The 17,225-nt window shown below is 40.7% G+C and overlaps 1 protein-coding gene across 10 annotated transcripts in view; it reads left to right on the forward strand.

The window, feature by feature from the left end:
• WWOX (WW domain containing oxidoreductase) overlaps nt 1-17,225 on the forward strand; it is a 683,982-nt gene that overhangs the window by 410,783 nt on the left and 255,974 nt on the right. The gene's annotated exons all lie outside the window — the stretch shown is intronic.

Genomic DNA, 17,225 nt, shown 5'->3' on the forward strand with positions numbered 1-17,225 from the left:
TCCTGCCCACCGCCACCCCCTGAATCCAAAGGGAGTGAATCAAAGAGGCTGGCATCCAGTTATATAAAAAGTGGGGAAGACTCTGAATCACAGCACAGTCCCATGAAGAAAGTCTGCAGAATCTCTCTATTGAGCTGGGGTTGCGAGTCCACGGACCAGAACAGGAGGAGACATGGTGGAAGACTTTCTGAGGTCTCCAGCTGAGAGGCAACTCAGAACCTGAAGCCTTGGAATCAAGGATAAATTAGAGCTACAGCTATCTGGTACCCTGATACCTCGGCCCCACCTGCCAGCTTTAGATGCCCTTTGTGTCCTCTTATATACCACCCCCTCCCAATTACCTGAATCTCACCTCTGTTCTTCCTAGTCAAACCCCTTCTCTCTTCTACATTCCCCCAGGCAATGTCCATCAGGCAAATCCAAAACACTACTATGAAGCCATACAAATTGAAGGTAATAGCATTAGGGCTTCAAATACATGTACACAAAGCAGAAATATGCATGCGATTTCTGGTATTTCAAGCAATGTTTAAAACATGGAGTGGTACAAAAAACAATAATGCTTGGGAGCTGCCACTGTAGACTTTACAAGAGTTTTCACCAATTCACCATATTTCCTCGTGAGGAAAATAATCTGTCGTTCAGCTGACCTGTGCATGGTCATCTATATAATGCTGCTGATATTGGGGTGCATGAGAGATGCTGTACTCTGTGAGGTGTGCTGCATGCAGGCTGTGTTAGCATGTGCATTGGAAGTGTACTAACTTGCAGAGTTTTGAGTCATGTTGGTTTGGAATTTGTGTGTTGTGAGTCATTAAGACAGTTTAACATTTTGACATCATATAGACACGATTTGTCATTTGTTTCTTTTCTTATGCATTTTATTCCATACTCTTTAAGAAATCTAAGATGCTTATCTGCTTTTCTGGAGATTAAGTGGATCCCGTGGAGAAGCCCCTATGTGCCATCTTACCATGGTTGTTGTCAGTGGAGCATCATTTGCTGCCAGTTAGCACAGAACTGTATCTGTGATTACCATGTTTTTACTTATGCTTAGAGCAGAGGGCACCAATGATTATTATGCAGGCAGCTCTATGGCAGTAAAGGCACCTTTTGATATACTGTCTTGCTGTTGCCTGAAGAAACGACAGCCGAATGTGAAACCAGAGTAATGCAAGATGGCTGCCATGGATCAGTCCATCACTTGAACTCAGCCGTGCTATAAACACTTGGCAGTCAACGAAAAAAAAAGAAAATGTATGCTAACTTCAAGGAAAAGCTAAACAAGTAGGTCTGAGGCCAAGATTCAAAGCAGCAAGCACAAGATGGAGGGGAACTCAGCTGTAGGGCTATCGAGCCAAAGTTTAAGTCAGGGCCCATTGCGACTCTTAGTGATTACGCCAGACAAGCTGGGTAAGAGAGAACCCGCAATATGGGATAGTGGCAAGGATGGTTGACATAAAAGAAAGGCCTAAAGACTTACAGATGGCAATGGTGGTTTCATCTGGAAAGAAACTAAACATCAGAGGCTTTAGATGCCTGAAGGGAATACACTAATTGAGAAATAACAGCCATAAAAACTAATTCAATAATACTGTATAAAAGTAAAAACAATAAGCGAGTATGACTGGCTGTCCAGAATGAAGCGAAGTAAGATGAAATGTCCTTTGCCGGCAGTAATGCTAAGTAAAATAATAGCAGCAGTAATTCTCATGCTCAGGCAGCAGCACTTCTCACCTGCTAAGGAGAGAAACACTCATGCCCAGCCACGGCAGGCTTCCCAGTTCAGGAACAGCTTCTCGTTTGGTTTTGTTTTCTTTTTAATAGCGGCGGCTTTCAAAGTTCAGAAAGGCAGTCCCACAAGCAAGAACTGAAACAAAGTGTGTCTCCCTCGCACACAGACGCTATTTTAAGTCAAAAGAGAGAGACAGCTTTCTCTCCCCTTTCTTACGTTCTCTTCCCCCTCCACTCCCACCTGTCCTTTTGTTCTTGGTCGGTTCTTGGCCTTTCCTCTCTGCAGTCCTTCCTCTTCAAAGCCAAACCTCCGCAAGGCAGCTTCTCGCCTGGTGCAAAAGTTCATACTTCTGTTAACCGGGCTGTGAGATTTTCCAGCACCGAAGGGTCAGCCTCCGTGTTACGTTTCTTCTTCATTCCCCTTCACAATCTTTTTCTCCCTCTTAACTTCCCTCTGGATCTCCCTCTTTTCTGCTGCTGTGTTTCCCCCACCTTCCCATCACGATTGGGTTTTTTTTGGTAACTATTTTTAATTGCTCACCCCGGCATTAGTGTTTCAGTTGGCATCACCTCTCTCTGCTCTCCTCTCAGATGAGGAGGAATGCTGTAGAAAATAGTCTGTCCTCGTCCTGGGGCCAGGAGTTACTGTCTGAAGAAAAACAAATGAAACATGTTATAGAAGGTGAAGTTAGATGAAAATTATGGACTTGAAGGTCTGTTCCTAAGGGATGGAGACCACCCAGCACTTCCATTTATGTCACTGGGCATTGCTCAACACTGCTCCAAGATAAGGCTGTTATTAAATTAAACTAAAAATAGTAAAACACATCCTGAAATGGATAGATCTACTCATCTCCCTGAAATAGATCTCCTTCCCATTCACAATTATTAGAAAGCTATAAATAGCCTAATGTGGAGCTATTCACTATTGGCAGGCAGTCTGCTTTCATTCTGGAGTCACTGCTTAGAGGATGTACTCAAGCAGTCAGTAGTTTTGTTTTTTTTTCCCCTTCCTTGAGCTAAAGTATAATATATTTGTTTTACACACATATTGTAATACAAGTGTTAGGAAGATATTCGGTGTTTTAAATAGATACCTTTCTGTAAATTACACGGTAGGCAAACTACTGGACTAGATAGAGGGGTAACTGGATAATATTCAATGGCCCTTGTTACACAGGAAATCTGATTTGGCTAATCTGAAAGTATTTTGACATTAAAATCCATGAATCTGAATGGACAGTTAGTAAGAATTTTACTTTTTCTGAACCAGTATGTAGGTTTACAAAACCATTTTTTTAGCAGCCTCATCTAATAGTATAAATTACTGTAGCAAAATGTCCCTGCGATACCGAATGAAATGGAACCCTTCCTCATCCGTTTTGGTCCATCACATCCACGTTATAAAAAGGCATAACCAGACGATGAAACAAGAAGTTTAAGGCCAAATTCAGCTCTCAGTGATCCCAGAGTGACTCCAGTAAAGTAAAGAAGCTGCTCACAATTTACATCATAGCTAATGAGAACAGAACTTTGCTTTAGGGTTGGAACTGGGTTTGGACAAAATGTGCACCCCTGGCACTTGGACGTTGAATTATTTTCCCTTGAAAGATTTTTGCACATAATCTTAAACTGCTTTCTGCCTTCTCTTATTAAGCAGAAACTGCCCAAAAACCTTTCCAAGTAGTGTTATTGAATGTTCAACTGCTAAAGTTTACTTCCCATATAAACACAGTGGCTTATTTAATAGAATCATAGAAAATTAGGGTTGGAAGGGACCTCAGGAGATCATCTAGTCCAACCCCTAATTACTAGGGGTGTGTGAAGCGGGCAGCATTTGATTTGATTTGGTTCGGATTCAGCCCAGTTTGGGGGACAGTGATTCGGATCACTGTCCCAATTTGACTCAGCCAAATCTGAATTTGGAGAATCAGTGATTTGGCCATAGGTGCAGTTCCATGTTTTTCCTACGCACCTCAAGGTACCAGGCGCAGCTCGTAAATGCTGAGATGGTGAGGCAGATGGAGCTTCCCATGGGAGTGTGGGGGGCAGTCCCCCGTGTGCTTGGAAATGGACCTGGAAGTGGATCGGAGGCTTCCAATTTGATTTGGAGAGATTAACGGGTCTCCTGATTCAATTCAGAGATTTAGCCACCGAATTGGGCCGAATCTCCTCCAAATAGAATCAGTGACTGAAGCTTCACACAGCCCTACTATTTATTATATGGGAATAAATGTAACTAATGTACTAGTTATGGAATAAATAACTATAAGCTTTCATTTGGAAATGAAACTGAAAGTCCATTCTGGTTTGTACTGTTGGATGGTTCAACTGCAAAAAATGCATTTTTATTCCTGCAGCTATACTGTAGGTTTAGGTTCAAATAAAAATGACTTGCTTGTTGTTTCTTGGCCATTCGGCTAACACAAAGTATAGTATCAGCTTAATAGCTGATGCATCTTCAGTCTGGCAAATGCATTGTTCCAAGGGATGTGCTTCTGCTTCTAATAGGTCTATTCCATCTGTAACTTCTGTTTTCCTCTGAACTTATTTTACATTAAATTTTATTTGAATGGTATCCTCCAGCTAGAGCAGAAATCTGATTGTGTCTAGTTCTTCTCTAATGAATGCATTTCCACTAATTTGGGACTTTATGAATGCTAAATATAAAATGCTTAGGCAGACAGTCTTTTTGTTATAGTTATCAATAATATGATACTTAATTTTTTTGTGTTGATAGCATGATACTCAAGAGCTTTAGTCCCACTCTGTCTTCTGTTAGTGCTCCATATGGTAGCGTTTAAGCGTATTTCTCAGGCAAAGGCTGTGGCTTACCAGCCTAGTCCCTTCAGGTGCTGGACTCCATCTGTGGTTTAATTCACTTCCATCATTCTTATCAGTGATACTTGAAACAGCTGTTGCCTTTTCCTCAGTGGCATGCAGGTCAGCAGATGACCTGAATGAATGAGTGAGCAAGTCTTGCTGTGTAGCTAACCTATGTAACCACCATTGTATTCCTAGAGCACCCATTGCCCTTGTACCCCATGGCCAGTTCCTTAAGCCAGTATTTTACATCCACATTGGGCTATGAATCGTGCTTTCTCAGCACAGTAGTATGGTTGAGAAGCCCTATTTTATTTCGTTCTTTATTTTTTACACTGCTGAAGCTGAAATTCAAAGGATAATTGCCCAAGTTAATTGAATAGCTGGTGTTATATACATATAAACACACACACGAGTTCCTTATGGATATGTTTGTGGCTCCTTCCTATCTTTTGGTGTTCATGCATTAAAATATACTTATATGAACAGGTAGTAGTACCCAGCTTGGACTGTTTAGCTATCTTCAAACTCGAAATGAGTTGTAGGTAAAATCCCAAGGTTGAACATTTGTTTTCAGTTTAAGACAGTGTAAAAGAAAGATTAGAAAGAAATATACTTTTTCTTCCCATTTTACAATTAATAAGCCTTGCCAAATTTTAAACCCTGTACTCAGGCAGACTGAAGTGAAGTGGAAATTTTGACCAAGTCAAATCGGTGTAATGAGCCAGCCCCTACTTATCTTCAATGGTGAAAGAGGCTTAACTGTTGTGTTACCTGTGCTCCTAGCCATTCTCATCACAAGAAAGCCTTGGTCGTGATTTCCTAACGTGTTATAATAGCAGATAGGATGTCAGACTAGGATGAGCTGAATTTACTGGGGGGACATATTTGAAATACTTGTTTAATAAAGCTATTGAAACACACAAACTTAAAAAAATCACTGTCTTTTTTATAACTCTGGGCATGTGTAGATGAAACGAGGGTCCTAAATTGAAGTGGTGGGTTTTTAAAAACAGCAGTTCAATTTAGGGCCCTTTAAACCCCCATGTTGTGCACACACCCGAACTTACCAGCGGTGGGAAAGGGAGGGGAGGGCGAGCTGCTGGTGGGTGGAGCGGTCCCTGGGCTGGCGTTTCCCTCTGTGGTGGCCACCACCCGGTTGCACCCGCCTGCAGCCACCCAGCTTGGGTGGTCCTGGGGGGCACCACAGCCACAGAGGGAACCATCAGGCCCCCGCACAGCTCAGGCAGGCTCCGGGAGACAAGTGGTGGAGATCAGGCTCTCAGCTTTTTTTTTTCTTTTCTTGGTCGGAGCCTGTCTTCCCAGGCTGCTGCCAGGCTGCCTGCACGGGTCTGCATGGGCTTCCTGCAGAGCCCAGTGCTTTGCTCCATAGCTGTAGGGCAGCAAACTAACGTGCGCCCCAAGTCATATAAGGCACATTATGCTGCTGAATACACAAGAGTGGCTGGAATTAATGCGCAATACGCCACCAACCCGTGGGAACACCAACACCATTAAAGTGGTGCAAAAGCATTTAACCTGCTTTAACGTGTTGTGCACACATGCCCCTCATTTCATCTATACACAGCCTATATTAACCTCTTTTTCTTTAAAGAGAGATAGCTAGAAGCATACAAGATTTAGGTGATTTAAACCCCCCCCCCCAACAACTTTGGTAATCATTAAAACGAAAAGAAATTCAAATCAGTGCTCAACTCAGAAATTATTTGTAGTGTTGACAGATGCTTAATTTAGCTTCCACTAAACCAGCGTAATTATTACAGAGCCAGCAAAAAATTTCTTTTAGTAAGTGTCTACAGAGTATCTTAAACAAGGAGAAGCTTGAAAAGGAACACAATTGAAGGGATGATTGAAATTAGGCAAATACTGACTGGAAATAACATGCATTTCTGTTATTTTTATCAACAGCAAACTGTTAGAAAAATTAAGAGATTTGGGGGGATTTTCCATTCCTTGAAACCTTTAAATTAAGTTGAATTTTTAAAAAAAAATTAAATATGTTTGCACCTCCACAGAAAGCTTTGTAGAGGAATGACTAGATTAAATTATCTGATAGATGTTATGCAAGAAGTCAGACCACACTATCATAATCACCGTGCCTGAAAAATGGGCCCACCACTAGTAAGTTCACTGATAGCTTAGAATGTCTTCAAAACAGCAAATAATATATATTTCATGTAGGATAAACTTCTTCCCCGCGGCCCCCCGCCCCAAGCAAACAGCATTGACTGCAGAAACATCTTCAAACAGACTAGAGTTTAGATGCTTGTAGATGTGCAGTTTGATCCAGAAAATAAAAGCTGAAACACAAGATAACACCTGTTGTAAGATGCACAGAACTGCTTTGGCATAACCTTAAAAAAAAAAATTAAAAAGTGATCCCACCTGCAGAAGTGATAGGTTAAATGTTGTAATGGCAGATAGCTAGGGGAACATTAAGAATGTAAAAGCAGAACTACAAAGCTGCCACTGCTGGTGGAATAGGATGGGGATGCAAAATATATATTATAATTAAGATGCAACATTATGTCACGGACCAATTCTTTAAGATTTATAGCACATCCAAATATGGCACTTTCAGACAAAAGCTATTGTATCCTTCACTAGCTTAGGTATGCAGTTTAACAAGTATCTTAGAGTGGGAGATCCCAGTTATTTTTCTTTTAACGCTTTATGCTGATTGTTTCTACAGGTTTATCTTTATATATATATATATGTGTGTGTGTGTGTATTTAAAAGTGTCTACCTCTTGGGGTAAATAAATATATTAAAATAAGCTATGGGATGTATAGTACAGTGTAACAATGATAAATGATGTTGTGTGTAATTTTTCTACTATTAACATAAAGTAATATAAACTGAAGGACACTAGTCTATTGAGAGAGTTAGTAGCTAATGTTCCATATCAGATGTGGACAATGTCAGGACTGAATACAGATTAGGCAGTGTCCTTTTCTCCCCGGGGGAATTAAACTTTGAGACACCACTCGCTGCCAATGGTTTTACTGCATTTTGTTGGTGCCTGTGGTGCCTTTCTTGGTCTATTAATTCAGAAGCTGTAAATGACAATGTGAGCAAAAAGCTTTTCCAGTGGGATGCATTTCATTTATGTATTCTTGTATCTAGAATACCTATTCAATCCATTTTGTCACAATAACTGTTTAAAAATTGTGTAGATTACCTGCACTTCTTTATTGGACCTTATCTGGGTTTTTTTTTCCTTATGCAGAAAAGGTGAAGTAATAATTTAAATGGATGGGAAATGTGAATCTAGGACCTTACTGTATTCTGGTACCTCCCTCCGCTCCCCCCACCCCCCTTTTGCTTTCATGATGTTGTATTTAAAAAATGAGGTGTTGCAGAAAGGAAATACATGATAAATTCCAGGAACATGCACACACACATGTTCTTTGCACCTTCCCTCCTTCCCCCTCCCCACGTTCTGCATCATTAGAATATATTTGTTTTTAACTTATTTTGAATGTATCAATTTTTATAGTCCTCACATGCACTCTTGGGAGATCCCATGTTTACATGTACATCTTATCAATAGCAGGATGTGGAAAACACAGTTCATTTTTTGGAGAGGCTTTATTGCTTTATCTGTTATAGCTTATGCATACTATACATGCTGTCCCTGATTGACTAAAAAACAAACGAACAGCAGGCACTCCAATGCTGTAGTGGGGGGGAGGGTTAAGATCATATAAAATTTACACAGAAAATTGATCATAGAAGTGTGAATTGTGCAGGAAGGGCTGCAAAGTAAGTAGATATGACGTTTGCTATTCAGAAAAGCGTGCTGATAGCATCAGTGAAATATGCAACACTTGATTTTCCTTATTTGAAATCGTACTGCTTCTAAATTGGTCTATACAGCATGTTTGCAAAGGTCTGTGTGGATTTGATAGCAACACCAGTGTTTTGCATTTCTTTTTTGGGCGGGGGAATGTGTTATCTTGTTACCATTTCATTATGATCAGGGTAAAATTTTGTTAACTATTTTTCATCCTAGTTCTTTAAAAAATAATCCTATGAAGCAGAAGCTCAGGCTTCTTCTATTGACATGCACATTGTTATTCTTCGGGTGGTCTTTGATATGATACGTTTGTCACGGTTCATAAATTTTATCGTTGCACTAAAAACAGGGTTAGAATATCCTCGATGCAATTATAAAAATGTATTAAAACTGAGAAGGAGAAAAAAATATGGTGCAGGATGAGCTTTTAATGATTGTATAAATGTTCACTGTTCCATGGAAAAAAATTGAGCTTTTCTACATTGGTATAAGAGTGAAATGCAAGTAAAGGGCCCAGTTTTTTTCCAAGAAACACGTTTTTACGATACTGAAGTAAAGTATTTTATAGTTGGGAAAGGTGATGAGAGGTGCAAGATAAACTGGTGTACACCTTTAATTTGCAATGGTATGAAGATATGGGACTTTTTCAGTCTTCCTGATTCTGTAAATTAGTTTTGTCTGTCTCTTGCCTTGGTCTGCCCAGGGAACAGAGATGGTTGTGAGCCAGATTGCACAATTCAAATTAGCATCTATAGAAAAGAAGTTACTGAAATGATTTGCTATTCTCCACTCTGCTTCCATTGCTAAATGGTTTACACAAGTATCTGAAGTCCTACTGATGCTACTAAGAGTAAGAGGGGAAGAAAATAGAAAAATAGTATCATGAAAAAAAAAATGGAATTTCTGGCCTGGTATGTTTATGGCATTTTTTTTTTAGAGTGTTATATATAATGAAAAAATTGTAAAAGAGACCTAGAGGATCCATCCCTGATAACATGATGCTGGAGATTCTCTTCTGCTTTATGTTATGCCACCCGCAACTCTCTGTAGTACATTATTCATTTAGAGCCCTACTTGAAAAGGTCTTATGGCCTATATAAAACAGGCTATTATGTGATGCATACGCAAAACAGTGTGAACGTGACATTCCTGTTCAACTACACAAACCCTTTTTAACTGGCACAACCTTGTGTATACTTAGTGGGTTATTTCATCAGAAAAATACTTGAATTCTAAAATGCAGAGAAGTCTGAGTGCATCACACATTAAAAGCGTGCAAAAGTTAAGGGCTTTTAGTGTGAAGCCACAGACTGCCGTAGTCTGTTTGGAAAAGATTAAGCAACATGCTAAAATACGTTTTCCTCAATTAAGTTTTCATCTCTCCTCTTATTGTAGCTTTTGCAGATTCTTTTATGCTTGCTAGTATGCATTTGCTACATTTACTTGCACTCAGTGCACAAGTATTTCCATAGTGTATTCAGTTGCTGGTGATGTAGGGTTCCCATTCATATGCATTTAAGATATCAATCACCTGAACAGAATGCTTGTCAATAATACTGAGCACAAAGGAGTTAAATATATTCTCTGTAAGTTACACTAAGTCATGTGATTTCTTGCCTGTGTACCATTCTATTCCTGTGCTTTTGTGCAGTGTTTAATAATGCAATGCAACGTTTCTTTCTCCTAATATTTTTAAATACATCTAGTGTTTTTAAAGGTATTTCAATCTCCTTACCCTATCCACTTCTCAGAATATATATAATACCTTGTCTGGGAGTTCAAGAACTTCTCTTTGCTTCTCTCTTCTTTATGAAAAGAACAAAGAACAGGCACATCCCAACAGTGAGCAAATGACAACCCTTGTACTGCGCTTTACTTGAAGGGGACTGGTGTAGTGCCTAGATAAATGACTGGGAGCTAGGAGGATTCTAGGTAATAATCAGGGTTGAGCTACTACTGACTGTGTGACCTTGGACCTCACTGAAAACTGTATGTTGCATCTAATGTGAAATTCCTTGGGCAAATGACTGGGGAAATAAGATAACAAATGAAGTTGCAATTAGGGCCAAATTTTCTGTCTTGGCTTCCAAATCTGCTTCCTTAGTTGCTAATCCTTTCGTTGGCAGTCTTTTGCAAACGCAAATCCACTACAGAATCCACCTTTTCAGTAGTTCTTGCTTCTACAAAAGAGGGAGATGCACAGAATTGAAGAATAGGTTGATGAGAGCTGAAATATATTTAAAAGCATAAGCCTATCTATCTTATCTATCTATCTAGATATAGATAGATAGATATCTATAGATAGATAGATATCTTAATAGATATATAGATAATAAATAATACATTCTAGGTATACACATAAAATTTATAAGCAGAGCTGCAACATATTTTGTCAAGCAATATTAGAAGTGTGAAAGCCATTAGCACTGGTGATATTTTGCGTAGACACATTCTTTGGGAAGGTGCAAACCCAAACCCAAATGTAAGATAACAAAACAATTTTGCTTCTGCTATTCCCAGTATAACTAGTGCCATGCTAGCAAGTAATTAAAAAGCAAAGAAAGAGGTAGGAGGAAGGATGGACAGACAGACGTACAATGTCTGAGTGATGCATCATAAATGTTTAATCGGCAGGAATCTGGCGTGCTAGAATTATTCACAGAGGACAAAGCCGGGAGTGGGATATTCAGATCATCCCCACGGAAAGACATTGCACCGTAGATATCATTCCGCATTCTTTGCTGTTCTACAGATGCCTCTTATCTGCAGATTATTTTAGAAATGTTTGAGAAGACGGTAGTTAAGGATTTATTGGTGCTATTTCACACCCTTGCATCTGTAAAGGCCAAATTCCTTAGTACCATGCGTCCAACTCCTGACCCTGGAGAAATAGAAAAATGGTCCTGATGAGCCTAGGAAGTGTGTGGTATTCATGCCAAGGTGTTAGAGTCCTTCATAGAGGTCAAAACTTGGGAGTGGGGTGGGGGTTTTCCCCTCAGGAGCTAGGTTGGGAGTGCAGGCTAAAGCTGTAATCCTGGACCAGCCTGTGACCATATAGTTAAAATAAGAAACAATCAAAAGAAGAGGGGGAAGATTAAACAGCACATCGTTTATGTGGAGCTTACTGAAATGTAGTAGTTAACTGATGTGCTTGAGGGAAAAATGCCATCAACTGAATTATTAACACTTCCTGTAGAAACCTGGGTTTCCTTTAGGGAGGTCCTGCTTCTCCCCTTCCCCAAATGCTGACTAGATCAGCTTATAAATTCTGACAAGCTTACAAATATAAGTGGTTTAGCTCTGCTGCAAATGATGTGCTTCTCTCTGCAGTCTGTAACTTGCTGTAACTAAGGGCTTACAACGTTCCGACTGACACCTGGACACTGCCGAGCACCCTGGGCTCCCATTGGCTTGATTGTGAATCGAAGGCTTTGAGCGCTCATTACTTTTCAGGGACGGGACTTAAACTTCCAGTGCTAAGCTGCTGCCAAATAAAGTTACTACAACAGACTGTGCCACCAATCCAGCTGCCCTGTTAATTGAGCAACATCCCATTGATTTTTGTGTGTTTATCTGTGTTGTCAAGGTATTTAAATGAGTAATATACATCTTTGTTACGGTGCTTAACGCAAAACCTGCCGAATTTGGAGCCCCTCCTCTGCATGTTTTCCACAGAATACGCTGCACCCTCAATAATAAATTCAGAGGGCTGACAGTGTCTAAGTCTGCTGCTCCTTTGCCCTCAATTTCAGTGAGATGGGCCATTGAAAACTCATTACAAGCTGTTTAGACTCTGACTTTGACTTTTGCTCAGCAGTGAACAAAATTAACAGCTCTTGGAGGTAGCAAAAAAAAGGCACTGAGCCAAAATAAAAAATCAAAATGATGAGAAAAGATGTTTAATATGATCCCTATTAGTCATGCAAACAAGCTAAGTCCAAATACATGTGTTCTGCACATGGCTGTAATTTTGTGGCATGTGTTTGATTTCACTCGTTCCCCCTTCTTTTAATGCCATGTAGCGGACTCACCTGCATGGCAAATCCACATCCTAGAATTTGCTTGCATGTCAAGCAAGGAGCCTTTGAGTATAGCAGAATTGCTTCATAAATTTAACTAGCCCTTTCAAAATTCTGTTTTTTTTCTAATTTAGTGCTTGATAGTTTTTATGCGATAATTTAAAAATGCTGTTTATAGCAAAAGTTACCTTGATAGGCCTGGTTATGGGGGGAGGGGACGAAGGGGGGAGAAATATGACCCATCAGTACTAAATTGCTTTTAAACACATGTTGTGCATATATACTCATAACAAACCTTCTGGATCTTTTGTGACTGTGAGAATTAAATTCCTTAAATATGTGCGCCAAAAGTATTTCTTATGCACTTCTTAATAGCAATCCAATTATTCTGCATTTCTGAGCAAGTGACAGAGTTCATAGTACTGTTTCTCACAACAAATATGGGTTCTGGTGATACATATGAGGTCCTGAACACTTTGGGTTATTAAAAATCCATGACATGTTGTTGTAATCTCTGTATAGCTTCCCCATAATGCCCTTTTCCTCCTTTATTTTACTGCTCTCCTTCTGCACTGCAAGAAATTAGAAAAATAAGTGGGCATCCAAATTACATTTGAAATAGGATCAGTAAAACACTTGGAAGAGAAATCAATCCAAATGACTCATGAAACAAAGTTCATTTTTCTTGGTGCGATACCATTTACAGTGGAAGAGTTGTAGAGCGAAAAGGGTTATATATACTAGAAAGTAGTGAAAAAGAATGTGTACTTTATGTACCACAGTAAGCTCCACTCACATGCTACATTTGGCTTAAATGAGGTTGCACTCTGTTCCCAGTTTCCCAAGTGGTGTGATTGAGGGATATAGTGTGGTCAAGACAACTTCTTCAAGGTCACTCTGTGAGTCTACTCTGGGAAAATGGCTTAGAATTGAGGGCCTTCTTGAGTTCCAGATGTTCTCAGCCTTATGCCACAGAGATACTAAAGAGACGTTTTTAAAGCAGTAAATAAAATGTTTACTTTCTGCTTTATCATTTAATCAATTTATCTTTAGTTTAGTTCAGTAGATCTCTGCTGTACAATACCCAATGGTGACTGGCCTGGATGCACTGTCATTTGGGCAGCCTGAAAGTGCCCATTATGGCTAGGGACAGAAATTACAAATAAACCAGTATAACTGATCAGAAACCAGTTTAAACCTGTAACAGCACAGAAGTTCAGTGCACATAGACTGGTTTCAAAATGGCAGAAACTGGTTTAAGATGGATGTAGTATCAGACTTAACTGATTTAGGTTAAACCTGTCTATTGAACTTCTGTCTCAGACCCCTCACAATTCAAGTTACCTCTCAGTCCCCTAGCATCCCAGGATGCTTTGTGCCTCCACCACAACCCGCCCCCCGTCAGGGCAACCTGCTGGAACATGGCTCACACAGTGCTGCTCTAGGCCAGGCTGCCACAGAGCGGAGACAGCAAAGCCTCTTGTTGTAGGGCAGTGGGGGGGAGGTGAGGGAACAGAGCCCCCAACCCGAGCACCAAGTCCTGGTCTGCCCTGTTGCAGAGAGCCGAGGGGAATCCCCCACTACCTCTCTCCTGCTTGTCCAGGTGACTGCTAGGCTCATCTGTTTCCACAGGTAGGAGGGGGTAGTAGTCCTCCGGTAAGTGCCCCCCCCCCCACACCTACATCCAGGTATCTGCTCACATGTGGGGAGCTCCAGCCTTGGGGACTTCCTCTGGTCTTAGGTCCCCCAGCCCAGGCGGCCGTACCCCAGGGAGCGAAGGGGATCCCACTCCTCTGTGCCTCAGCCAGCTGAAGGTGGGAGAAGGGAGCAGTCCTCCAGACTGGGACTGCTTCCCCCTCCCGTCTGCAGCAGTGACTGAGCTGAGCAGCTCCCCAGCCATATGCCTGCATGAGCGGGAGGGAGGGGAACATCTCCACTCCTGCGGGGCAGGGCAGACTCAGGGTGGGGGATGTCCCCCAAGGTGGTGTCTCCCCCATGCACCCAGAGGGCCTGATCTGCAGGGGGTCCTGAGCTGTGGTCTGGCCTAACTGCACGGGTGTGAGGGCAAGGAACCCCCTTCACTCCCATGCAGCAGAACAGACCAGAGCTTAGGGGAGTCCAGGCAGGACCAGGGGAAACTCTGCTATCCATCCAATCTGTGCAACATGTTCAACAGGAATCATGTTGAACTGATTCTTCCTCAGGCTTTTTGACACTCTACTTAGTCAACAGCTCCAGAATGGGGTCTTGAATTTTTCTCATAGTGTTTGTAAAACAATAAAAGCAATTTTTATACCTTGTTGGTCTCCTCTCTCTGTCTCTCTTTATATATATATATAAAACTTTGTTTCAAAAAGCATTCCTGAGACCCCAGGTTTTTCAGGCACTGCAGTGCTCGTCCTGTCATTTTTGTTTTAAAGCAAACACTGTAATGAAAAAAAAATGTTGAAAAAGTTGAGAGTGAAAATGTTTCTATGAGACTAGTATTGTAATTGTGAAATCTCAGTATTCTACCTATCCTTTTAGCTTAACATGACATGGCATTTTTTCACTAAATTCAAGCTGTCTTTTCTTACATTTTTCTACCAATAGTAACATGGATAGTACTGGTGAAGGTCAGGCAGAAAACAGATTAACAGCACCTTATCCCACAATGTCAAAATACTTAAAAGTGTTTACAGTGCCCAGTGACACGCAATGAATTTAAGACTGGCAGAGTGAAGCAGAAATAAAACTATTCTTATTCTTCTAAACTAGAACAGGGGCCTTGGTGTTTTATGGTTGTTTTAAGGTCCATTAATCCTTGAATCATGAGGCCATGTAAAAAATGACAGCTTTAACATTCAGTCCCTGGGTTTATTTAAAATGTTTTTACTTCAACACTGTTTCTAATTAATAACAGTGAGTACATAACCTGATTCAAATGTATCAAGGGCCTGGAGTTATGGTGTAGAGCCCCTTGATTGAGAACATTTTATCACTTGGAGCAGGAATGTTCAGCTGGAATTGAATAGTGCCAACTCTTCACAGGGAAGAGCTTATTCTAACAAAGTAAATCAGATACTGTGCTTTAATGTCTTTTAGCCATTCTGTTTATGGGTTTAAGTTGGAGATTGGGTTAAAGGAACATAGTTTTGAAGCCAGATGACAGAACAATCATAGAAGAGTGTGTATCCACATGTGACATATGTGCACACGCCAGCAATGCAGGCAATTTGCCTTTTTCTGGAGTAAGTTATGAAAAACCATGTTTATGAAACTGTTGTTTAAAATAAATGTAATATCAAAACAGTGTGATAGGAGTGCTGGTTACAGAAGACGTGGTAGGTGACTCGACTCAAAACGTGCCTGGTTTTAAGGTAACAAATGAGATTACAGAATTCTTCAGATGAAAGAGTCATTTGAATCTAGCGTTATACTTCAGGAATCTCTGTTGCACTCTCGTTGGCCATTGGCTTGAATCAAGATGATGATGGTGCTAAACGCACTAAATCTTTAAAAGTATCATCTCTTTCTCAAAAACATCTGCATTGTGGATGCACTTGACTAAGAGCTTTCTTTCTGTCACTTCCTAAAACATTTTCTCTGTCTCCTACCGTGTTCCTCGTACACGGATATTTATTCGATCAATAGCTGGACTTAAATATTTTTCTTTAAAAGTTAGTCATTTGAAAGCCCTAAACTAAAAGCTGTTCTAAAGTGGTGGTTCTTAAATAGCCTGGAATCTAATCTATCAGCAGCAAGTGATATATTTCCAACTTCACCTCTGAGGAGTGCTGTCTGTGATAGACTCTAAAGGAATCTTAACCCTGGTTGCCAGAGGAGATTTCAAGGATAACTGGACTATGAAAAGATATGGTTAGCCATGCTGGTCAGATATGTGGCAGAAAGTAGGGCAGCATGGTAACTTAGAGGCACCTTAGCTAGTTGGTGCAGTGTCACCTTAGGGTCCCTATACACATGCTGCAGGGTGTGTGTGGTGGGGGGGTACATTTTAATTAGAGCGGCTCCCGGGAACAACTCTAATTAAACACCTGCAGCATCTCGTCTATTCAGTGTCCCGTATTTTAAAATGGTTGCATTTCAAAATGGCCGCTGGGGGCGTTTTATCTAGAGCTCATTCAGTGAGGTTTAGTTAAGGTGCCCCCAGTGCCATGTTGAAACACGGGATGCTGAATATACGAGATGCACACCAGTGCGTTTTAATTAGAACTCAATTAATTGAGTTTGCTCTGACGGGTTCTAATCAGAACATGTCAGAGCACATGTATAGGGACTCTTAAAGATGATCTTCCTCTGGGAATGTGAAAACACTTACCTGCAGGTCCAAACAGCACTACAGCCAGCCATGAGGCAAAATTGTGAGCTTTATTCAACCAAGACAGCTACCTCTCTGATACAGTGACATTCCTTTCTAAGAATCTGCAACTGAAGGGGGAAAATAACGATCAGAATTGAAACAACAAGTACCTGCCATACTAGGGATGGTATTATGTAGCAGCAAATATGACTTTTATGTATATGGCCGACTTGAAAGGACTCGAACGATTTGGAGAATCATTTATGAAGAAACAGCATAGCTCACTGGAGTTCCAGGGGCACTAGCATTTGGATAACATTAATGGTAGGTTGATTTGGGGCAAATATTACTCTTCAAGAGAGAAGGCCACTCTAACACTTATTATGGCATATGTCAACTTGCCAACCAGCAGTGGATTTTGGATTGCAAACAAACTAAGGATTCAGTGCTCCTTTCTTGTTTCAGAATTATTCAGCAGATTTTTCATTGCATCTAATGCTCATCAAAGGTAAAGCAGTTTGCTCTGTGA

The sequence above is a fragment of the Crocodylus porosus genome, unplaced genomic scaffold (assembly GCF_001723895.1).
Source record: "Crocodylus porosus isolate Cpor-Errol unplaced genomic scaffold, CroPor_comp1, whole genome shotgun sequence".
Taxonomy (NCBI): Eukaryota; Metazoa; Chordata; order Crocodylia; family Crocodylidae; genus Crocodylus; species Crocodylus porosus.